Source organism: Acinonyx jubatus, chromosome C2 (assembly GCF_027475565.1).
Source record: "Acinonyx jubatus isolate Ajub_Pintada_27869175 chromosome C2, VMU_Ajub_asm_v1.0, whole genome shotgun sequence".
Classification (NCBI taxonomy): Eukaryota; Metazoa; Chordata; class Mammalia; order Carnivora; family Felidae; genus Acinonyx; species Acinonyx jubatus.
This window is the reverse complement of record NC_069384.1, coordinates 139,447,661-139,473,911: the sequence shown is the minus strand read 5'-3', so window position 1 is coordinate 139,473,911 and position 26,251 is coordinate 139,447,661. Positions and strand designations below refer to the sequence as shown.

General features: G+C 40.1%; 1 protein-coding gene across 5 annotated transcripts in view; it reads right to left on the bottom strand.

The window, feature by feature from the left end:
- RARB (retinoic acid receptor beta) overlaps window positions 1–26,251 on the bottom strand; it is a 747,871-nt gene that overhangs the window by 374,850 nt on the left and 346,770 nt on the right. The gene's annotated exons all lie outside the window — the stretch shown is intronic.

Here is a 26,251-nt window from a genome sequence, read left to right as displayed (position 1 = left end):
TTCTAAAATTAGCTTCTTCTGATAGAAACAGATACCTTCTGATCCTTAGGATTTAATTCAAAGCAGTAAGATATACTATCCCCATGAAGAGTCTGGTTTGCATACATCCGCTCATTCAACAAGTATTTGCTGAGCACCTTGATGCTGTGCTAAGTGATTGGAATACCGTCAGGGAATAAAACAGGCAAAAATCCTTACTCTTGTGGAGTTTTCATTCTAGCAGAGGCAGAGAAACAAAATAAATAAGTACATGATCTCGTATATTAAAAGGTTTTAGCAGTACAGGAAAAAAAATGAGGCAAGCAATAAAAGGAATATTGGCATTTGTATTTTTGTTTTGTAATTTTACTACCTATCAACACTTATTAAAATGAATAGTTGGTTTTTCTATGTGTTTTGGTAAGTATTTCGTGGACTATGTAAGAATATTGAACCAGGAAAGAGGAAATGTGTCCCAGATCTGCTGTTTCCTTGGGCAATCTCAAGGTTCTCATCTCTAGGATAAGGGCATTTAAAACTTGAGAATGTATTTTCAAAGTTCCTTCTCATCTTAGTCTCATGATTCTGGGACTCAAAGAATGAAACAAGCAGGAAAAGGAAGCTGTCAGGGGCAAATCCCTTCCTTTCACGGAATTCCTTGTGATCCATCCACTTTTACGTGGTTGAGGAGAGCTGGGCTCAAGAACGGTCCCCATGCCACATGCCTGGGACCCACTACTGCAAAATCACTAAAAATGGTTTCCACCACTCAGGGTAGTCATCAGTCCAGGGGAGTTTGAAATGTCGGTGAGGAAAAGTAAAGCCAGGGTTTGGGAAATTTCCCGGAAGCTATCAAGCGTGACTGGGGATCTGTAAGAGCACACTGGCACCGTGGCAGAACTCACCCTGACATATTTTCTTCAAGAAGAATAACTGAATAATGAGGGCACCTCTAATCAACAGTGAATCCCAACATAACTTTGGTTTGTGTCATTGCTGTGTCCAAACACTATTAACATGGTAATCCACTTCTCTTGAAATGGTTCCTGAAATGCACGTGAAGCACAGAAAGAAGAGTTTTCTAGATGGACACAGGGGATGACCCCTAGAGATTTCTGCAGTTAAGGCTCAAAATAAAAAAAACATACTTAGTAGACCTGAGTTGAAGCTATATCCCCAGGCAAACGACCTCATTATTCTCGGACCAACCAGCAAAATATTCAACGTAACACATCAGCAATTCATACATTTTTACCTGAATGTTCAAATGTGACCTGAACGATTTAGGAGTAAAAACTCGAGTGAGCAACAGAGATTCCCTCTTTAGAAAGTTCCCTTGGAGAAGCTTTAAAATTACAACTTCATCAAGAAAGGCCACCAGGAATTTAAATTCCGGGGGGCGGTCTTTTACTTCATGGGCAAACAGAACCAGGGATGGGGGTCATCCAAGATCGATTATTTCCAAGGCTGGTAAAGTGGAGTCGGGCAAACACTTAGCTATGATATTAGCATCTATAGTATATAGATATTGGGGCAATTAGATACACTAGACAAGGCATCTTTTCTAGGGTAGGTAGGTGGGTAGTATCTTTGGGTAGGTAGTACCCATGCTGTTTTTAAAATATTTGTGGTGACTCCTTGATTTTACAGGGAGATGACAGTGTGATATTTCTCTGATGATCAAAAGGCTAAGTGGCCAGGAATTCGTAACTACTTCAGCAGACGCTGTCACTGGGGGTGGGAAGCTGGCCAGAGCATTGCAACCCCCAGTAACTGCATCTCTTTGTGAGAGGGCGTCCTCTGGCCACCAGGGTCCATTTCCACTGTGCCTGTGGGAACAGGAGACGCTGGGCAATGAAGCCTCTTTACCTGACAACCTCAGTCAGTGGATGCTGGGTAAAGAAGCAAGCTGCCTGCCCCTGGGGTGGGGGTGGGGGGCAGGGGGTCATTCAAAGACGCAGATTCTACAGGGTCTCCCAGAGTCCTCCGGAGGGGTTAAGTGCCAGCACGTGGTAATTTGCATGATAATACATACGTCCTTGGCTTCCTTCTCTTTCTAGTCTGCTCCTCCACTCCCCTAATTTAACTCCACCTAATATAATTACTTGCACTCAAATCTTTGTCTCAGAGTCTGTTTCTAAGGGAAGCCAAACTAAGAAACTGACAGATGCATCTGGAATTTTTTTTTTCCTCCTTTCTTTCCTGGCCTGCTTAAAGCTCCCCTTGAGTGATATAATAATAGCAAGGCATAAGAATGTCCCACTTAAAAGGCAAGCACTAAGGAGAACATCTCACCTACAGATATAAGAGATTTTGGAAATGTGAAATTCTATTAACGGTACACCTGATAACTTACTCTACAGGTAGATGCTGACCATGACCATGATGAACGGTTCTTAAATGACTTGAAGCAAACAGAAGAAAGGAAACGTAACCATAAAACTGCCCAAAAGCCTTGTTGGCATTAGTTCACTAACCAAATAATTGATTTAAAATAGAGTCACAAACACTGAATCCACTGATTCTAGGAAATAACAGACTGCATATACTTCTGATATATCTTTGGGTATTTTACGGACGTTGTTTATATTTTTATATCATATTATTACCAGTCTTTTATGAAATCATTATGGTTTTCTATTTATTTAAAAAAACTTCTTTTAATGTTTATTTATTTTTGAGAGAGAGAGAGAGAGAAAGAGAGAGAGAGAGATCATGAGCAGGGGAGGGGCAGAGAGGGAGGGAGACAGAATCCAAAGCAGGCTCCAAGCTCTGAGCTGTCAGCACAGAGCCTAATGTGGGGCTTGAGCCCATGAACTGTGGGATCATGACCTGAGCGGAAGTCAGACACTTAATCAACTGAGACACCCAGGCGCCCCTGGTTTTCTCTTTAAATATGTGATTAGATTCACAATACTTCTACATGTAATTTTAACTCTGATTTGGCACATCCCCCTTTAGTTTCCATTCTGAAAATGTAACCAATTTCACAATAAGTCAATGGTAAAACACAATTCACTGAACTGACATTCACTATCAAGTTTTTAATGTACCTTTGTTCTATAAAAAGCATTTTAAACTCCATGAACTTTACAAGGTGTTAAGAAAATGCTTGGAAATTCAGTAGAGATGAAAGGAAGAGCAATGGGAATGGAATTTGATGGATTTATCTGGAATAAATGCAGAAACCAAATATGATATTGGAGATAACCAAGCTAATGCCACAAGTCTTTTTTTCTTTTAATCATATTAAGAAATATTGTTTTAGCATGTGACTACTGAAACTTACCAGGCAAATCCAATGACATTAAAAATCTATTTCTTTAGCCCATGAATAGCTAGAAAAAAATGTTTTACAAATCATAGTGTCAGAAATTAGGCATTTAAGATACAGTGTATTTTCAAGTAACATAATTTCAAGATTAAGGCCTGCATTGATAAGGAGATAGTACACTTGTAAGAAATAAATATCTGCAGGTGAAAAATATTTAGAAAAGGAATTCTATCAACAACGACAGGCCACAGTTTGTGTGATATAATTTCAGTGGCACCATAAAGATCTTTTGTATCAAGAAATATCCCTTGCCTTCCAAATGCTGACTGATGCCAACTATGCATTTTTTGAGTCACATTTTAATATTTTCAGTCAAAATCTGTATTTCTGTTAAAATATCTGTGGGATGTTTAAGATAGTAAATCATATTGGTCACCTGCCCTTTAGTATAAATGAGCATCCTTTTCCACCACCCTCTTTCAAGCATGTCTTAATGAGAAGTCAGAGGACAGTCAGGAGAGGAGAATTCAAAGAGTTCTGGGCCAGAGAAAACACTGCGACGATTTGATACTGGGGTCTGCCGATATCAACAATATCCTGCGGTCTAATCTTCATTCACAAATATTTTTATTTAAATTGCAGAGCTAAATAATCATTTTACTAGCTGGTGTATCACATACATAAGTTAAAATATTGATATATTTTTTAAAACTAAGTAGTGTGTCAATGTCATATAAACATATAAAAGGCAGGCATTGCCCATGTTTTATCCATTCTCCATTTCCCTTTTTCCTTTCCCATCTGATCATTTCCTTTCTTACTCTGAAAAGCAATATCTACATGTATAAGTGAAAGAAAATTAGAAAGAAAATTGTTGAAACATCTCCCTATAAAACATATCACAACAGCTGCTAGCAAAAGAATGTATTCCGAAGGAGCAGAACAGATAAGAGGAACAAACACTAAAATGATGAACAATGGAATTTGATTATTTCTACTCTTTTTTATGACAAATTTATTGCTTCGAATGAAATGCTGACAAGCAATTACAATTGAGTTAATTGAAAGATATAAAACAATAAAAAGCACAATCTGATTGCAGTTTAATGTAAGAGAGAAGTGATTTCTGAACTTTTTAGGGTCTTAATGTTTTCATGTTCCTTTCACTCCAGTGCTAACAGATTTATTTTTTGCTTTAAAATTAATTTCTGGAAGACTTCCTTCTACACTGGAACAATCTTTGAGGTATCTAAACACCCAAGGGAGGTTGGCTTCCATTCCACAAGAAATGGATTTTCTGTGGTTTAGACAACATGTAAAATCACAGGTTTGGGAGAAGGTGGGATCAGTGGAAGAGAAAGACATACAACTAAGCCAAAATGGTCAAGATCAAAAGGGGTGGTTTGATAGAACAAGTGACACAATGCCTTTCAATTGCTTGGAATGTTAGCTACCACTTGAGTCCCATCCCTGTAACTCAAGTTTCCTTTTGCATGTTTATTTGGCAATATGGTGAATGAAGTTTTGCATTTTGCTTTTCCATCTGTGTGGCCTGAAGCAACATTCATTAAGAGCCTCTTTTCAGAAAGTAAGTTTCATGAGGGGCTGAATCGGTTTAATTCATATATAGAGATAAATATATAAACATATAAGTATATAATAAATATATAATAAATACATATAAATATTTACCTACCTACCTATATATCTATACTTTTTTTCAAATGAGAGAGAGTGTGTGAGAGAGATAATGCTTGAGCAGGTGAGGGGCGGGGGGGGAGGGAGGGGGGAGAGAGAGAGAGAGAGAGAGAGAGAATGAATGAATACCTCGGCCAGCCTCTATGCTCAAGCACAGAGCCCGACGTGGAGCTCGCTCAATCCCGCAGCCCTGGGATCATGACCTGAGCTGAAATCAAGAGTCAGATGCCCAACCAACTGAGCCACCCAGGCACCACCCCCCCCCACAAAGGTTTTAATTCCTATTATAGGCATATTAAAAATCAGTGTCTATGTAATATTTTACTCAGTAAATTTATTTTATTTTCAGTAGTTTCTCTTCCATTAAGCAAGGAAGATTTTACATTATGTTGAGACTTGTGAAGCCCAGATTTACTTTGGCCTATTTCTGCACAGAAGTGATATATTCACTGAGCAGACTGGAACATGAAGTTTCAATTACTTCCTATAAGGAGTAAATTTTCGGCAATAACTACATCCCTTAGCCCATCTGTAAACACAGATTTACCATGGATTAATCCTCCCTACCTTCAAAAAAGGGCAAAGTTAGGTTGAGGTTGGTTGTCAGAGGAAAACTTTTGAATGAGCCATTTCAGTCTTGAAAATTTACCCGAAGAAAATAATTTTTACAAATGGACCTAAGAAAAAACTTGGATGTGAAAGTTACTTTCTGCATCAGTTAAAACAACAACAACCCAAAACAAACAAAGAGACCACTTAAGTGCCAAAGATGCATAAAATAATTTGCCTCCGTTCCATAAACTATCACACAGAAACTAAAATAATTATGAAGCATATATTAAAATAATACAAGGAAAATTTCTATAAAGAGACTTTAAGTGCTTTATATGATATACATAAAACAAACTGGAACAAAACCGAAAACTGGTTGAAGAGAGGAGAACTGGATGAGACAGAGAAAAATGTAATGCACAAAGGGAGGCAAGTCTGGAAAGTCACAAAGGTGACTCTAAGCCTTCCAGGAAGCCATGCCAAAAAGGAGAGGTGATCGCCAAATGATCCTCGGTGACCATGAGATAATTTTTTTTCCCCCTCACTAGAAACGTGATGTTTGCGCTATAGAAAACAGAAAAGCTCTTACCCCTGGCATGGCTCATAAAGACACAATTGTGGAATACAGTTAGCAATATCCTGAACAACATTCAACAGGGTAATCAGCAAGAGCAGGCATTTGTTTTTTTTTTTAATTTTTTTTTTCAACGTTTATTTATTTTTGGGACAGAGAGAGACAGAGCATGAACAGGGGAGGGGCAGAGAGAGAGGGAGACACAGAATCGGAAACAGGCTCCAGGCTCCAAGCCATCAGCCCAGAGCCCGACGCGGGGCTCGAACTCACGGACCGCGAGATTGTGACCTGGCTAAAGTCGGACGCTTAACCGACTGCGCCACCCAGGCGCCCCCCCCTTTTTTTTTTAATTTTTTTTTTAAGAGCAGGCATTTGTAATGGAAAGAAAAAGAGAACCATAATTAAAAACTGACTTTGCTCCATGACTACAATGATATAAAACCGTTTGTGCATATGGACCAAGACCAATAGACAAGTGAGAAAAACATAGTTTAATTTTCTAGAGTTCTACTTTAGATAGATTACACTCTGATACATTCTGATGTCTCAATGCTGGGACATTTACGAGCTATTTCTATTCGGTAAACACAGGCATTAAAAGAAATTATAGGCGAGACTAATAGTTAATACGAGAAAATCATCTAAGTTGTATTGGTCAATGTCTAAGTATCATTGTAAATTTAGTCCTTGAAAACAGAGCTAACTCCCCAACAGGATTGACTAATAGTTTTAAAACAATTACATTGATTTCTACCAATCAAATCTTTCAAAAGGGTAGCAGGAAATCTGGAGAATCATTAGCTTATGAGGGGCCCCAAGAGGCTAGAGTGCTTCCCTCTGTTTGATCTATAAATTGTTAAAACTATGAGAGGTTATTTAGTTGCACTTCAAGAATCATATCAAAAAGGTTTCTGATTCCTACTGTGATATTTATGAAGTCATTGGGCAAAAATACTACCTTTACGTCCGAGAAGAGCCAAAGATGAAGAATTATGCAAATGTTAGATTCTGAACACTCAAAACTCTCATCACTGGGACAATTCGGAGAAGCTGTTTAAATAAGCACTTCCAGAATAACTGCTAAGATTCGGAATTATGTCAACACTTGTCTATTATCCTAAAGGACTCCACATTGCCTGCCCCCTTCCTTGCCTGCATTTACATTAAAGGGGAACCTATACATCAGCAAATTCACAGGATTCCTTGACTTTGTAATCAGAGATGACATGGGGAACTTTTCCCCCAGAGAGTTGTCATCAAAGTGCACTACTGTGCCTTGTTACACTGGATTACAGATCATTTAATCTCCACGGAGAGATTGTAATTTAGGAATACAGAATTCCTGGTTGGGAAGGTACCATTTTCGGTCCTCGGGTAGACGATATAAGCTGATTTAAAGTTTCCTATTGCTCAGCTTCCTTAGTTATTTGTATGCAGTCCAACAAAGTGGTTTAAAAAGCTCGGTATGGATCTTTCCATTTGTCCACCCCTTCCACCACCCCCCCCCCCCCCCACTATGTGTTTTGGAATGAAAATTCACAGTCATCCATTTCGGGATTCTTTCCTTCATTCACCAAAATTAGTTAGACTCTTCCTAATGAAAGAAAAGACATCATCCAAAGTGAAGTTGGAGAAAACGTGGGCTTCACCCTCAACAAGATGACAATTTTACGAGAGGGGAAAATGTTTAAACCACTAAACCCTTATAAGGTGCAATAGCCAAAATTCTTTATTAGAGACAGAAAGCTCATACGGTGAGGGTTCAGAGGAAGTAAAGAAGAATTCTGCAGGGAACTTTCAAAAAAAGGGGAGAGTATTAGAAGCAACAACTGAGTATTTATGCAATGTTGGCACCGGCACTGTGAGTGAGTGACAGACAGACAGACAGACAGACAGACAGAGTCTATGCGAGAACTGGGATCATCTGGGGCTTTTCACACTTTCCCTTCCCACCCCTTTCATTGGACTAAAATGTCCTCTTAACACATGAGACAAACATAAAAGTTGTGCTAGGGTCTTTAATAAATGCTAACCGTTCCTTAGTAACTTTGTGTTTACAGAATTCTTTGTTGTCTTCTACACACTTGAACAGAAGGATAAAGAGAAGCCGATGAAGATGGGCGAGGCCCCGACACAAATCCATGCAAACCAACCAGTTGCCTTCAGGGAATTAATGGATTCTGACTCGATTTATCACAAGTTTCTGAACCGGATGATTTTTTTTTTTTTTTGATGGCACATCTGGCAACATCATAAAACCTCCAAGTCCCAAGTGATTAGACAGGAATTACTTTTGTAAATCATTTATGACTATTACTGACGTGAGCTCACTCTGAGCAGCAAGCGACAGAAGTAGCCAAGGACAAAGAAAAAAAAATCTGGGGGTGGGGAGAAGATCCTTTCTCTTCGAGATGCCTTTTAGGAAGGGCTGCCATTTATCATCTGAAACTAGAAAATTGCCATCATTAATAGATTGGAATTAATTAAGCATACCTCAAGGAATCACCCAGCAGTCGCTTTTTCATTTGCCTGTTAAAGAAACACATTCTTTAGTTGAGCAGTTGAAGCTTTCCGTGAAAAAAAATGTGGCACACGGTGACCTCAGAGAGAACTTGCCAGTTAAATATCTCCTGCTGTGCTCTGTAATGCAAGTCCACAAGACGCTTAGGGAATACTTCAGATTTCCCCCCAAAATAAAAACAACCGCACACTAGTGCACAAATCGGGACCTTAATGACCACACAAAAGGCAGCTTCAACATTTGGAAACATCAACCGTCTCCTCCCATCAGCCTTGGAAGAGTGTGTCTGGGGGCTGGGGCTGGGTGGGGAGGGTGAGGGGGCATGTAAGTGCATTCACTGACGATTCCTTCCAGCGTCCAAAGAAAACGAACCCAAGTTGAGGAAAATGCGTCCTCGAGTCCAGTGGCTTCTGCTGAGGTAGCTGTCCCTCCATGAGAAAGAGTCTTCGCTCCACATACGACTTTCCACTCCCACTTTCTCTTGGAGGGTTTCGCATTCCCCCCTTCCTCACAACTCCCTGCCTCCCTATAAATATCCCAGACTAAGGTATAAATCGGGTTTAGCAGAAGCTCTGTGCAGGGCACTTTCCAGCATTCTTTCTCGCCGTCCTCATGCTGGCCCTACATTCCAGGCAGATAAGATTTGGGCAGAGCAATGCCAAGAGGACAGGGAGTGGTAAGCTGATTTATCCAAGGGACACACAGCTGGGTCACGCGGAGGTTTTTCGGACTCTGAGGTCTATGCTTTCAAATACACTGCTCTACATTTTCCATGATCTGGTGCCCTTCGGCTCGGATTCAAAACTGTGCTGTGAGCGAAAACCCTGTTGGGGGTGGGGGGCTGGCCTTTGGCTTCTCAGTCCTTGTCAAGGGAGTATAACCCCAAATTCATGGCTCTTCAAATGCTCACAAAAATCCTTGGCTGAGGGAAAGGGTTTTCATGGAGAAGTGCCTGAAGGCTATGAAGACCATTTATTTATCTTGACACGCTAATATTTATTTTTGGATTAAGTTCCGATGGTGAGAGAGCTATGTACCTGGAGACATTGTTTGGGACCCCCGCAGGGACCTGCTTTCTCTGAGCTGCGGAATGATTAATTTGGCCCACAATGAGGGATGTTATTAAAAACGCAAACACATAAACAGAGTTGGACTTACCGTATGGTTGGGATGTGCTTCACTTGCGCTTGTCCTGAGAGCTGGGCCACTTCCATTTTAGGAACCCTATCAACTCTACGGCTGCATGGACCTTCTTCTTCGTGGGACAGGCTTTCAGGACATCCGGGCAACACTTATTATCTATCTCAGACAACGCATTTTAATGCACTGGCCTCAAGTTGGTTTCAACTCATTTTTCTAATACAGCGAAAACTTGGGTTGCGAGTAACCTGTTCTGCGAGTGTTCCCCCAAACAAGCCAACGTTTCTAATCAATTCGAACTTGATAAGCGAACGATGTCTCACAATACCCGGGGTATGTGAGGCCAAACGTCACATGATCACCAATGAGCCGATGGTTCGTGAAACTTGCTTTGATATACACGTGCTTTGGATTACAAGCAGGTTTCCAGAATGAATTATGCTTGCAAACCAAGGTTTCACTGTGTTTATTTTCTCATTCCTAAATATACTTCTAATTTTTAAAAGTTATACTTGTACTTTTTTGTAAGTTGTCATAAATTTTTTTCCCCCAAATAAAATAGGATATAAGTGAGTTAACTAAAAAGTACTCACCTATTTGTTGTGAAAAAACAAGATAACAGTTTCTCAAAGATTGATAATTATGATTTTTTTTTTTTTTACAAAGTGATGCTAATAACGTTTATAATCCACCTGGAGTCTATTAAAACAGAAGAAGCCTTGGGCACAGGTCAAGTATGTGGATACCCTATGGGACAGGCTTTGAAGAAGCTGAGAGAATAAATTTCCTATTCCAAATTATCTCCTTGAAAACCCTACCACTGCAGAGTCTCTGCGACTGTGGAATCAGGATTTAGCTCAAAAGTTACTATTCCAAAATGCAAATGTCCCTCTGACCTCTGAAGGGCTAATTCCTTGGAAACGAAATGGAATCAGGCACAAACACCCTTTTCCTTGTATTTAAAAAAATTTTTTTTAATGTTTTATTTTTGAGAGACAGAGAGAGACAGCATGAGTGGGGAAGGAGCAGAGAGAGAGAGGGAGGGAGGGAGACACAGAATCCAAAGCAGGCTCCAGGACCCGAGCTGTCAGCACAGAGCCCGACTCAGGACTCGAACCCACAAACTGTGAGATCATGACCTGAGCCGAAGTTGGACGCCTAACTGACTGAGCCACCCAGGCGCCCCTGAGCACCCCGTTAATGGGACACTTGAAAGACAAGGATACTGATGTAGGTAAGATATTTGTTTCAAGTAAATGCAACTGAATTAGCACAATGGAAAGTCTCCTTTCTTCTAGTTTAGTTAATTCCATGAACTACCATTTAATGCACTCATTCACACAACAAACATTTAGTGAACGTTTACTATGTGTCAAGCACCGAGCAGCGAGATGATCGGGGTGAGCATTCCCCCTGAATAAAGATGAAGAAAACATTTTGGATAATCCATGACCCAGAATTTAAAACCCAGAATTAAAAACTATGCTCCCCAGTCTCTGTCCTAAACCCTGAAATAAGTACAATATATTTCTGCTAAAATAAAGAATATTAAGTATTCTGAATACTTAACAGTGAAAACTTCGTTCTATTAGCTGTGGAACTTGTCTTTTGTACTGAGCATTTCCCATGTCAATATATTTGTTTCTCCATCAAAATTTTAAAGGTCTGCTTTTTATTTTCATTCTCTACTTTAATCAATCACCTCTTATTACGGAGGAAGTTTGCCTTCAGTTTCTTTGTTTTTTAATTAAACAAATCTGTGCTAATACCTATTTCCCCAAGCACACTAAAACATTTACTTCTTGCAAAGAAATTCACAGGAGCAAAAATGTGAAGCCGTCAGTATGAATATTTTAAGGCCCCTGTCATTTCCTGTAAAATTATTCCATAGAAAGGATATATCAGCTTTCATTCTCACCATCAAGGCTGCAAGAGTCTTCTTTTCTCTATACGGCCTGAATAACAATGGGATCATTCTTTCAAATCTTTGCCTACTTGTAAATAAGAAATAAAGTCTTACTTTGCATCTCACTTTCAAATTTGCATTAGTACACTTTTTTTTCATATTTTGTTCATTTATTTTTAGTGAGAAAATAATGTATCTGGCGGAATCCTAATAAAGGGTTTATTTTATTATTTTTTTAAAATTTACATCCAAATTACTTAGCATATAGGGCAACAATGATTTCAGGAGTAGATTCTTTAGTGCCCCTTACCCATTTAGCCCATCCCCCCTCCCACACCCCACTCCAGTAGCCCTCTGTTTGTCCTCCATTTTTATGAGTCTCTTCTGTTTAGTACAATTACTCTTAAGACTCAAATTAAAAAAAAAACATTTTCACTGTCCATTTGCCTTTTTTTCAGAATGTGACTTTTTCGTTTAAGGATACTGCCATCAAGCAGTGATATGGATAGAGTGATAGCTTATCTTTTTAAGGTGCATTTAACACCTACAAAAATAAACATATGTGCATGTGGGAGAAAACACATCACTAAATATTTGACAGTTAGAACTCTATCACCTCTGTTGCGTGCACGCCTGTGCTGCTTCTCGGTCCTGTCCACTCATCTATTTTGTTTAACCTCTAGAAGGTATCTATTACCTTGGATTTGTTCTTTATTATTGCCTTGACTTCTTAATGTACAGTTTTGTTACATATATCTTTCAAAAATTGTTTCTCTTGTATTTATAAAAATGTTAACGTCCTATTGCCAAAAATTGTGTTTAACTCAACACTGTGTTTCTGTGATCTGTGCACGTTGATGCCTGTAGCTTCACTTTCTGTGAGGCACACGATTGAATTTAATGACAATGTCACCGCTTAATTTTTGCATTTGTTCATAAATATTTGGTTGGTATCCAATTTTTATTTTTTATTTTTTTTACAATTTCCAAACAGCACTACCATGAACTTTTTTCAAGATGAATTGTGGCATTCATATTTTTAAAAATTTTTTTTTCACGTTTATTTATTATTGAGAGACAGAGACACAGAGCAGGAGCAGGGGAGGGGCAGAGAGAGGAGGAGACACAGAATCCAAAGCAGGCTCCAGGCTCCCAGCTGTCCTCACAGAGCCCGACGCGGGGCTCGAACTCACAAACCGCAAGATCATGACCTTGGCCGAAGTCGGACACTCCACTGACTGAGCCACCCAGGCGCCCCAAACCCTGGTATTCATATTAAAGAGCTTCTCTAGGATAGTTACCGAGAAGACAAATGGCTTGATCATAAGAAATCTGCATATTTCAATTTTACAGGATAATGTGAGCCATTTCCAAGATGACGATAGTAATTTAGCTTCTCACCGGCAATATATCTCAGAGTGTCCGTTGACTGACGTTCCCTCCAACATTTGGTTCTGTCACCACACTTACTTCATGTAACTTTCATGGATAGAAGATGGCATCCAATGTGGTCTTGAATTGGATTTCCTTAATGATTGGTCTTTTTTCTTCTGATTTGTACAAGTTTGTTACACATTTTGTCTTTGCCCGCTGTGTTTGCAGTGGGAGTGCTGGACTCCAGGTGTCAGGCCTTGTCGTTTTCTGTTAGTCTACAGTACTTCTTTGTTTGCCCGACCCTGGACACATCTCTCTGCTCTCTGTCCTCAAAGCAGAGATCGAGAAATTGTGGCCAGTACTAAAGAAGATGTCCGCCTTTGCATCAATAGGTGTATACTTGACCCCTTAGGGATTCAGAACTGAACAAAATATTATCGATAGTGCTACATGCATCCTTTGCTTTATTCTGACCTTGGTTCTGGAATAAGATTTTTTTGTGGAAAAAGAAAGAAATCCCAAAATTGCCTACAAGTCAGAGCAAGAGTCAAGGGTGGTGTGAATTTCACCTCACGTTTCAAAGATTTCCATCAGAACTCATGGAAATCCCTAATCCCTGTTTTGTAAAATATCACTTTACGCCATTCTGATAAAAGAGGTTTACTAAGTATGCTGAAGGCTGGCTTTCTTTTTAAGCATATGGTCATCATTAAAGTGCTATTCACTTTATGAAAGGTCAAGATAAGCTTTTTTTCTTTAAGTATGTTTTTTTTGGATTGGCCAACTTCATAACCATTACGTGATTAATATGAGAGTAGCTTGGTATTAATAGAAGCAAAAACCACAATGCTTGAGAAAGGTACATTATTAAACACATCACTAAAATTCAGCCAGGCATTATTAGATGGTTTCTGAAGAAAAAGTAACCAGAAGAGCCTATAGGCTCTGGGAAGACAGGAAAGTTCAACTCTTACCTAAGTTCCCTGACTCTGAGAAGAGCTCATCTGTCAAAGATAACCTCAAATACACACATATTTCTTGGATGTGGTCTCTTGGTGATGAATACAAAATTATTCAGCAGGCCATGGCTACTCGGGCAAAAGAGTCCTTTCCAATACCCAAATGCAAGACCACCTGCTAGAGAATTCTGGTTTAAAGGGAAATCTTGGCAGGGTACAAACTCTGTAAAGTGAAATCTTCCATATGCCTGATATGGACTTCTAAGAAATATGGAAAAATGTGTGTGTGTGTGTGTGTGTGTGTGTGTGTGTGTAGAACAACCCTTACGTTTTGGAAACGGTTGTGAGAATGTCAGCCCCATGACGGAAAAGGTTTTTGCTTATGACTGGACAGCTTCTGACCGCAGATACTAATAATGACTGCTATTTCTAGGGTTTGTATTGTTACAGCACAGTTACAAATACTCTAAGCACTGTTAGTGGCCGAGCACTAGATAAGTTTACACGCATCAACTGATGGAGGTCTCATCACAACCCTTTGAGTACCTTTATTGTCCTATTTTACAGGTGAGAAAACTGAGGCACACAGAGGTTAAAAAATATGTTCGAGCACCCGGGTTGGGGCCTGCAAAGAGCAACCTGTCTTGCCCCATTTTTAGATTCCTCTCTTGCACCCCCAAATTACAGCATTACACTGTTCTCGGGTGAACAGGATGAACATTTCCTAATGAGTATGCGTCTCTCTGACTGTAAGCTCCCCAAGGCTAAGGGCAGTATCTGAGTAGTACCTCTCATCGGTGCTACATTTTGCCACTCCCCCCAAAATAAGAGCCACATAATTTACTGCTGTCATTGGTGCCCACAGGGTCCCAGATAATCACTGTTCTTCTTCCCCAAACTCCCTAGAAATTTTGTTTTATCCAAACATCTGTACACCTATGGGTATTTGGCAAAATATCTCAGCCCCAAATTAAAAATATGCACGCTCATTGGTAAGGAGTCATTTTCACCAGTAAAATGGCTTGTGGAAATTTTAACACACTGAAAAAAAAAATAACTGTATACATGCAGATTTTCAGATTATCAAATTTATGTTATTATATAAGGTGACTCACCCACTTCACTGAAGGCAAAGTGAACCAGGGCAGGATTTAGTGAGGCCCAGGATCTTTAAATTTATACGTGGTACAAGCTTGGGTGGCTTCCAAAATATTTTAAAAGGGTTTTGGCCGGAAGTAACTAAAAAAATCCCAGATGTAGAGAACTAAGGGGGGTAGATATAAAGAACAGGCCACCGACAGAACTAACGATATGACAAAACTACTCGTAAGTATAAAATCAAGGAGCACAGGGTTGAAGAAAGAGTGCCAGAGGTTGCCGGGTGAGCCAACAGCATGATATTTGAGACAATAAGCAACGAATAATTAGAATCCTATCACTGCCACTGATAATCTCGCAGTGACGGGACTTGAAATGTGAATTTGTAACATGAATGCTTCTTCTGGAGAGTCCCACAGGCTCCAATATATAACGGTGATGAGTAGGTAGAGTCATGAGGCAGAGGGTTTAAAATTAAGAACAAAATAGATATTAAAGAAGACATGTAAAGGTCAAGAAAGGGGGTGGGAATTTAGGATCCAAGGATAGGACCCAAATAAAAGCAGAGGATTAGAGATACACTCATTAAAAAAAAATAGTGTTTATTTCTTTTTGAGAGAGAGAGAGAGAGAGAGAGAGAGAGAGAGAGAGAGAGAGAATGCATGCATGCATGCTGGGGAGGGACAGAGAGAGAGGGAGACCCAGAATCCAAAGCAGGCTCCAGGCTCTGAGCTGTTCAGCAGAGAGCCCAGCGCAGGGCTCAAACTCATGCCGTGAGATCATGACCTAAGCCGAATTCGGATGCTTCACGGATTAAGTCACCCAGGTGCCCCAAGAGAGGCACTTGTTTTTTAAAAAAAATATGATCACTGTGATTCATGACCATGGACGTGGAGCCACCAGAATCAAGGAAGGCTGGCTATAAAGGAAAACAAAAACAAAAACTTGCCTGAAATAGAATTAGTCTAAGCCAAAGCAACCACATAATTCAGAAAAAGAGTTATTGTGAGCATAAAATTATGAGAAAATAGCTAAATAACTCGATACTTTCAGAGGAGGGAGAGATCAAAAGCATAGTTTTTCCTTCTTCGGTGACAGGAAGGTGTAGTTCCAAATTAGAAGCCTTATTAGTTTCTTAGGGCAACTAATAACAAAGGACCACAAACAGCCCTGGATACTAGAAGTACCCCCAAATTAAGGTGCAGGCAGGCTTGCTTCTGAAGGCTGTGAGGAAAAATCTGTTCCATGACACTCCGCTAGTTTCTGCTCATTTGCTGGCAATCGTTAGCATTCTTTGTCTTCCGGAAGCCTAACACGAACCTTCACACGGCGCTCTCTCCCTATCTCCCTTTTTGTGTCCAGATTTCCTCTCTTCATAAGGACATAGTCGTACTGGATTAGGACCCACCCTAACGACTTCATCTTAACTCGATCATCTGAGAAGACTGTTTTTAAAAGTAAATTCATATTCATGGATACTGAGGGTTAAGACTTCAACATCTTTTGGGATATGCCATTCAATCTATAACAGTTCCCAACATTTGTCCTGATAAATCCTAAGATGAGGTGCATAGGAGGTAGCATTTTTTTTATTCAAGTATAATTAATACCATGTTACATTAGTTTCAGGTATACAATGTAATGATTCAAAAATTCTATATGTTTCTATATGCCCATCACAGTAAGTGTACCCTTAATCCTGTTCACCTATTTCATCCACCACCATATCTTTTCTCTCTAGCAACCACAAGTTTGTTCTCTATATTTAAGTCTGTTTGTGGTCTCCTTTTTTCTTTGTTTGCTTAAGTTCCACATAGGAGTGAAATCATAATTGTCTTTCTGATAGATTTATTTCACTTAGTATTATACCCTCTAAATCAACCCATGTTGTTGAAATGGCAAAATTTAATTCTTTTTTATACTTTAATAATATTCCTGTGTGTATACACACCCTGTATCTTTATTCATTCATCTATAGATGGACCTTTGGGTTGCTTCTAGATCTTGGCCATAGCAAATCATGTTGCAATAAACATAGGGGTGCACATATCTTTCCACATTAGTGTTTTCATTTTCTTTGGGTAAATACTCACTAGTGAAATCACTGGGTCATATGGTAATTCTATGTTTAATTTTTTAAGGAACCTCCATAGTGTTTTCCACAGTGGCTGTACCACTTTGCATTCCCACCAACAGTGCACAAGGGTTCCTTTTTCTCCACATCTTTGCCAACACTTGTTATCTCTTGTGTTTTTTATTTTAGCCATTCTGAAAGGTATAGGGTGCCAGTTCACTGTTATTTTGATTTGCATTTTCCCAATGGTTAGTGATGTTGAGCATCTTTTGGAGGTAGAGAATCTGACCTGACACACAAGAACCATTTACTTGGATAAATTTACCCAGCGAACCATCAGAGACATTCTAAGGTGCCTACTCCAAATACCTAACACGTATGTGTTAAATAAAGATTGGAAGAGTAAATTCATGAATAAAGATACATTTCATTCCCTTTTGTACACCTTGGAGACACTGTTTACCCATCAAGAAATAGAGGCAAGTGCTAGATGGCTCTTTGCTAACCCCACATGCCTTCCAAGATGGGAAACTTCAAACGCTTTCCTACTGTCCATCGTTCTTCTGCATATGGCTTTCCCCAGGGCCATGCCCATTGGCCCATGCCTGGCATAATCATTGGATTTGGCTTTACAAACTTTTTCCTGTCCACGTCCCTTACAAACTTCCTCTCAGTGGCTAGAACATTTGCGTTCAAAGCAGTTTAGTTGACCCTGTTAATTATTTTTCACTCATTCATTCATGTATGCATCCATCCATCCACTCATTCCAGTAATCTTCAAGGTGTAATGCTTCTTTTAATAACATGTTTTATAACATCTGCTTTACTATTTCCAAATGAAAGCCATAGATAATATAGCCCACCCACACATATAATTTCCAAGAAATCAATATATGGCCCTGACTGCAATATCAAGGATGAATTCAAAGTAATTTATAATAAAATAATAGCTATTTCAAAGTATAAATGTCCAGGCATAAAGAAGTGGTAACATGCTTGCCTCAATATGCAGAATTAAAGTGATTATTTTCCCTACAAATGCAGACTGATAAAAACATGTGGTATGAGTAAGTCTATCAATGAAGAATACCCTGTCGTCAGTGACATGATTACCTGAAATAGTAAATAACTCTGAGAAACATTCCTTTTTAATTTTTTTAGGGGTGCCTGGGTGGCTTAGTTGGTTGGGCGACTGACTTTGGCTGAGGTCATGATCTCACAGTTTGTGAGTTCGAGCCCTGCATTGGGATCTGTGCTGACAGCTCAGAGCCTGAAGCCTGCTTCAGATTCTGCGTCTCCCCCTCTCTCTACCCCTCCCCTGCTCACGCTCTGTGTCTCTCAATAATAAATAACTATTAAAAAAAAGAAAAACTTCAAGTTTATTTATCTATCTATAGAGCACACCTAAGTGGGGAAGAGCAGAGAGAGAAGGAGAGACAGGGAATCCCAAGCACACTCCACACTGTCAGTGCAGAGCCTGATCCGGGGCTCAAACTCACGAACCACGAGATCATGACCTGAGCTGAAGTCAGAAGCTTAACCGACTGAGCCACCCAGACGCCCCTTAGAAACGTCCCAAACGGAAAAAAGAGCAGCCTACTCTCCATCTGCACAGCAGTTATAGCTCTAAATAATTTACAGTATAATAAATTCATGTAATAGTTTGCATTTATATGTAAAAATGAGTTATGGCTAAGTTCAGTTAAACATCATTTATCTGGGAGGGAGGGTTCTTAACAGGAACGTCTGGTGGGACAGTGGGAAGTCAATGAGGGTATGAGGTAATTCTTTATTCTTTGCAACTACTGTGCACAGTGCCCGGCATCCAGCCTCGTAGCCGCTGCCCCCTAAATGCCTACGATGCTGCCAATCATCGTGACATCCAAAAGGACATCCACAAATTGTCGAAATCTCCCATCAGCAAGAACTATTGATTTGGTCATTCTGTGAACCTTAAATGAGATGCCACTGTGTGCCAGGCATCAGGTTAACACGGGAGTAGAGGAGGGAAAGCTAGGAAAACAACCAAAGATAGCAGAGACGGGACACGTATAGTAAATCAACATATGAGCAGCAGGTACGTGGGTGGGAGGGGTTGTTACAAGCTTTATGAAATCTAACACCTTACAGAGCAGAGAACAGAGTTTTAGATCTAAGTGGTTTTAGGTGATTATGATTTCCCCATAGCAGTGCAAGATCTTTAAAGACAGATACAGTGTTTTAAAAACCTTTGCATCGCCTCAACGTCTGCATCTAACACGGATGGGTGAAAAGAAGAGATTGGTCAGAGCCAGAATTGAAACCGGTCCCGTCATTTTTGTCTGAGCAACCTTAGGAAAGTTGGTTAGCTCAGTCTTTGTTTCACTATTTCTCTTTTCCGGGTGTTAGACAGAGGTAATGCATGTAGCATACTACATGAGTGGCAGCTCTTTTATTTATTAATTTATTTTTAATTAAAGAAAAATTATTTTTGAGAGAGCCAGAGCCAGAGAGAGTATGAGCAGGGAAGGGGCAGAGAGAGGGAGAGAGGAAATCCCAAGCAGGTTCCATGCTGTCAACGGGGAGCCCGACATGTGTCTCGATCTCATGGACCATGAGATCGTCATCCGAGCCCAAATCAAAAGTCAGACACTTAACTGACTGAGTCACCCAGGTGCCCTACCCCCCATTAAAAAAAATTTTTTTTAAGTTTATATATTTATTTTTGACAGCACACATGAGAAGAGGAGGGGCAGAGAGAAGAAGGGAGAGGTGACAGTTCTTTTCAATCTTATTCTCATGGCAAAGTAAAAAAGTAAGAGTGCTGATGGCACCACCGGCCAATGGTTGGTCTGGTGGCCTCAAGGTCTTGGAGGTTGCCTGGAGATCACATTACGGGGTTAGAGTCTCTCTCTTTCTCTTGTCTGTCTAGTTTCCTCCTTCCTTCTCCCCTCTCTTCCTTCCTTCCCATACAACCCTCCTCCCCCTTCTCTCTCTCTCTCCCCCATTTAAATTACCAAAACACCATTCAAACGTTGGTGGGAGTCAAAATAGAAAAACCGAGAAACAAAGACAGAGGAAGGGGGCTGTCTCACCGTGATGACACAGAATAAATCACCAGAGCTTCTGTGACACTGCTGGTGACACCTTGTGAAGACGGCCCAGGGGGCAGCCATCTGGTGCTAATTCTACCTGTCCTCATGTTAGTCTACCTGTATGGAGTTGAATTTCCTATCACTCAAGGTTATATGGATGAGTTTTTCATCAGTAGGACCAAAATAGCTCATCTGAAATGTACAGGAGCTGTAGATTGATGAATTCATCAAGACAAATTTGGAACACATGGAAAGTCTCGTATCTCATAGCCAACTCAGAGCTATTATGGTGATTCCAATTTTCATAGGCTCAATTTTCCTAAGATCAAAAATGCTCTTTTAAAATGTCTCTGTTTAACTATCTAATAAACAGAATATCTAAAGGAATCTAATATTACGTCTAAACCATTAATCTCTCTCTTTTCTCCATTTTTGGTCTTTTTTTTGGTATATATTCTTTCAAACATGCTCTCCTTAGGAATAATCATTGGCAAGAATAAGTCAGCGGAAAATCCATTCCTGTTTTTATGATCGCCTCTGTGGACTGAGAGCCTATTTCTATTCAAGAACGTACTTCCTGAGTTGAGACTCTCCTTTGGGCATTGTAGTTAATTTGACGAAATTGAACAATAATCTTTTTGTTTCTAATTCATGTTCACATATTCCTGATCCCTTTGGGGTAAAGTTCAACAAACACAATGAACCCAGCTCCTCGTTAGAACTATTCAAAGGATTACATGTTGGACTCGACCAGAGTCTGGGGAAATTGTAAAGACATCAAGAAGAAGACACAAAGATTCCTCTGTTATTGGGGAAGAGAGGCATTGCATTCAAGTAATCAATACCTGTCCAGTCTTAAGGAATACACTCTTACCTATGACATATGTGGCTGTAGGCCTAAGACCACTAAAAGTGTTTCATCATGCCCAAAACATAAACTATTTCTAAAATATTCAGGTGAAAGCCTTGGACCTCCCTAAGCCTCAGAAATTTAGAGATACTGACCAAAGGCAGAGGAAATGAGCAAAATTGTTTTACTCTATTTACTCAAATTCCTAACAAGTTTCTTTTACTTTATCTTATTTTTATCTGGCCTAGAAAAAGATTTAGAATGCATGTATGTGGACCATACTATTGTATTTGGCATTCCCTAAACACTAACAATTAACAACTAAACCCCAGACATGTTGAAACTAGAGATGATCTCTGTCCAGCAGGGTCCTTGTGTATGTTTAAGGACAATAGGAATTAACTAGGTTTTAGTTACCATGAATCTGCCTGTATTTAATATCATGGTTTCTCTTTAAGAAAAGATACAGAAATAACACTAACTTTATGTCCCATCATTGTGAACTCTGAGACTCTGTCTCTCCAAAAGGCTGCGAGTTTTTAAAGGAAATACCCTATTTTCCCTATTTTGTGATTTTGACAGGAGAGCGCGTTCTGAAGAAGCAGGGAAAAAGAGCTCCCATCTTAAGATTCTGGAGTTAAACTGAGAGTCTCTGAAGCCAAAACTGTTAATAATATTTTCCAGCTTACAACAACCTATAAAAAAGCACATGTGTGGCAATAAAACAGAACAAGCAACCATGAAAGGAACATAAAGAGAGACAGACGGACAGTTGTCCAATTTTCACAGAGGGCTCTGGAACATTAAATTTTGAGTGTTCCCTGGCATAGTATATCAGGCTTTCTTCCTGTTGGGAGTCATGCTTGCCTGGCAGTGACAGGCTCTGTGTCTGTAGGACAAGAGCCGAGCAGAGGCATCCACAGTGACTTCCTGACAATGGGATCCACCCTCGGTTCCTATGTTGGTGAAAAATGACAGCTGCTTCCACAGTAATGGGTGGAACTAAAGAGGTTGTGAAGTCCTTTAGATGTCCTTCGTCTCCAAAAGCTCCCTGAAGCATCATGGAAAAGAGATACCCGTGGTGGAGTTGTGGGAGGTTAAGTTGGCCTTGTTACCCAACACAGTGGGAAGGACATTCGCTTAGGGACCCCCGGGATTTGGGGGCTTGGAATCTGGTGCCAACATTAACTAGCTGTATTGGCTTTTTACTTTTTCGAAGCCTCCCAGTCTTCCTCTGCAAAACGGAAGTGCTGCTAATGGCTCGGCAGAGATCTCAGGAGGCGATTAAAAAAGATTAAGGGGCACCTGGGTGACTCAGTTGGTTAAGTGTCCGACTCTCGGTTTTGGCTCAGGTCACGATCTCATGGCTTGTGAGTTTGAGTCCCGCGTAGGGCTCTGCACGGCTGGGATGCTCTCTCTCCCTCTCTCTCTCTCTGTCCTTCCCCTACTGGCACTCTCTCCCTCTCAAAATAAGTAAACTTGGGGGGAAAAAAAGATTAAGAATGATATACATTCAGTGCTCAGTGGATTATACACAGGGTGCTCAATACATGGTAATGGTAGCTTTTATTACTTACCTGAACTCTCTTTTCTAATATGTCTGGTTTCTAACCTCACGGGGACTTCAAAATGTAAAAAAATTATGTCAGAATACAAAGGCAAGAACGTGCATGCATAGGAGATTTTTTAAGTTCACTTCTCTCCTGCACATAGTTATCGTCGTTTAGGTCAGAAAGTTCTGGAGAGCAGAATTTCTAAAAAGTGGCCACATCTTTCCCTCAGAATTATGAGTGGTCACAAATGGTCATACCAATGGCCAGGTACTCCTGCTGCAGAACTGGGTCCAAAATTGGCACAAATCAAGAAAAGATGGGCTGTTTGGTTGTAAAGGGCATGAGGACCAGGAGAACACTGGAGTTGTAATATACAGAATCCACACCTGCCAGAGTTGAAAAGGCTTTGGAGATGATCTGAATTCACCCCTTTATAGATCAACTTTTCTTTCCAATTCACACCCTACCATTGTCCTTAAACGACTTGAATATTATTACTATAAAGGACATAAATAAACGTTATTTACATGAAATCACATCACAGTAAATTACATTACAATAACATTAATTACGTTACCATAATTGTAATTACAATAATGTAACAAAAAGTTACATTACGTTATAATAAACATCATACAGACTTTAAATAAACATAGTTCAGAGTTGATGAAAGAAAAATCCACAGAGGCTAAATGACCGTAAATGAGACGGTAGGTCAAGGACATGTCAGTATGTGGGAAGGGGAACGTGCATCCTATAGGAAGGAAGAGGTTAATGTGCAGAGTTCAGGTTCTGGCCTAGGAGAACAGGCCGACCAGAGAATCAGAACTGAATGGTGGGAGGTGGCAGAATGGGTATAATATCAGTAGCTCCTATGGAAATTGTTCTCACTAGATCTTGAAGTAGAAGGTTCTTGAGCCTTTCTAATTACAAGGTGCTGAAAGAACCCTGTCACTGGGGCAGGGAAATTTATTCTTTCTGGCTGAGCTGCAGAATCTAGAGGTGTATAGGTTATGAAAGAAACATCGGCAAATCCCACGGCTCAATGACAGGATCCTCTTTATGGAGTCATTCCCCAACACGCATTCCAGATTAGCTGGCTTTTCCACCCAAGTATGTGTTTTGCTAGTTATTGAGACTTTATAGAATTCAGCTACCTCCCTAAGTAACCTCAATACGTGAATAAAACTTGACGTTTAATTTTAGCCAAGAGAAAGTCTGCCTTGAACTTTTACGACCTTACCCTTGTTCCCAGTCTTTCTAAACCCCAGGCTGTAACAAAGACGAAGACAACTCTCTATATAAGGGCCGACTAACAGACTGCACATCAACAGTGGCTTCTTTTAGTGATTTCATCTGAGTGGCTTTCATGTGCTTTGTCTGTAGCAAGAAATAATAAAGTAAGACATTAGCCAGGGTACCAAGTTAGCCAATTTTGATGTTTCCAGCCTGAACTTTCAGTACCTCGTCCTTTTTCTGCCACCCCCCCAGCCACCTTCCAGTGTACAAGTTACTCGCACCCTCTCCCCAAGGCCCTCAGAAAAAAATCGTAATTATTTACACCCTCCCCCTTTTCTGAACTGCAAAACCGCTGTTTCTAAAGGTTGAATCACATAAAATCGCCAACATGTGATCAATTTTGATCTACAAAAATGGCAATTGCATTATGGTTCAAACGGGTGGTAGTGATGGCATCTTGTCCCCTAGTAGTACAGTGAAATGAAAAAAAAAATAACCTTGTATTTGAGGTGAAAGGAGTCCGAGATAGGATCTAGCCCAGCTTATTCAGGTATAGGCCTAGCCACTGAGACTCGGAATGGAGCAAGGAATTAGAAGATCAAACATCAACAGTTAGAGAACAGAGCCCGATTACATTCAGGATGACTGGACTCCTGTCCCAATGTTCTTATCTCCATGGCACGGGTCAGAAGACTTTTTTCTGTCAAGGGCAAGACAGTGAACTATTTCAGAATTTGTGGGCTACCGGGATCTAACATTGTAGCATGAAAGCAGCCATAGACAATATGTAAACAAACGAATGGGGCTGTGTTCCAATAAAACTTTATTTATAAAAACAGATGGCAGGCTGGATTTGGCCCACAGGCTGTAGTTTGCCAAGCACTGCTCTATAGAATTCTTAGACTTAAAAATATCTGCAAGCAGATGGGTGAGGGATTTGTATATTGAAAGTGTGCTCAAGTGTTCATGGATGCTAATTCAGCATAAAGATCTTACTATCCTCTGTATTTCCCTTAAAATAAGTACCTAAAGAAACCCAAAGACGCTGGGGCCTCGGGGCTACAGCTGTCTAAGGGTTTGCCAACTGCAAGATTAGATCACTCAGGACGGGGATAATACCGTCTTAACTCCTTAGCTAAATCTACAAAATATACTTGTGATCTGAGGAAAGAAATACATTAGAATGTGCTATCCATCAGACTGCCTGAGCTATGGAATTAGGTACAGACACTCCTGGGTGAAATTTTAATAGCTTTAACAATCATTTAGTCAGACTCCTTCATGCGTTAGAGGAATATAACTTCATTTTATCATTTGCATGTTGGATGAACAGGGTTTGAACTGGCACTTGGGGTCAGCAAGAGATTTTGAATACAGGCATTTTTTCTATTTCTCCTGACAGTGAAGAAACTACTTTGGCTATATCTATTTTCCATTTGAACTTGAGAAGCGTGGGAGAATGTTATTAAGCAACTGAAAAGCCTGTATTGGTCCCACATTCTGGCCACAACACAGAAAGGAAGACTTATCATCAGGTCATTCCAGGAAGGAAAACCAGTCAGTATGCACCAGGCATGATAATACTGTGAATGTAATCAACATCCCTGGAGTAAAATTCTGTCCATGCATCTAGCTATCTGCCCAAACATCCAGACCATCTGAATATCTAAACTATTTTTGAACGTACTGGACCATTTGCTGAGAATCCCCGGTTAGGTGGTGCTACCTGCTCCCAGGGAGCTAAAAATGTAGCAGAAGGAAGAAGTGAAGGCACAAAGACCACAAAACCACAACAATGAAGGCAATACTTCAAGAGTAACTTTCAAGTAACAAGCCAGGATGTGGAGGAACTCATTAAAGAACAGCAAGATGTGAAATAATCACCAGGTAGAGCTCTCAAGAGCTCCTGTTGAGCTATGAAAGAACCTGGAGAAGGTGCTACGGTGCCATGACGCAGCCCGCTGGAATAAATGTGCTTTTTCACCTCCAGGTACTCTACCGCGTAACCTACTTCTCAATAGGTTGGGCAAGAGCTCACTGGCAAGACCTCACGACAGCTTGTCCTTAAACAGGCAGAACATTCAAAACAAAACAAAACAAAACAAAACAAAACAAAACAAAACAAAACAACCAAATCACATAATATGGATGCTTTCTATAACTAAGTCATATCAGTCTTGAAGAATTCTAACTCTACTTTTATTTTATAGTACTTTCTACCCAACATTCTAGAGAAGATCAGAGGTAAGACGCAGCTTAATACAGAATCAAAAGTGGATGAAGACACTCAAGAAAGCTTATGTGATATGAATTAAATAATTAAAGATACTGTCTGTACCCAGAAAAAGAGCTAGAGATTCAAGGAGACCTCACAGTCAAAACTTAT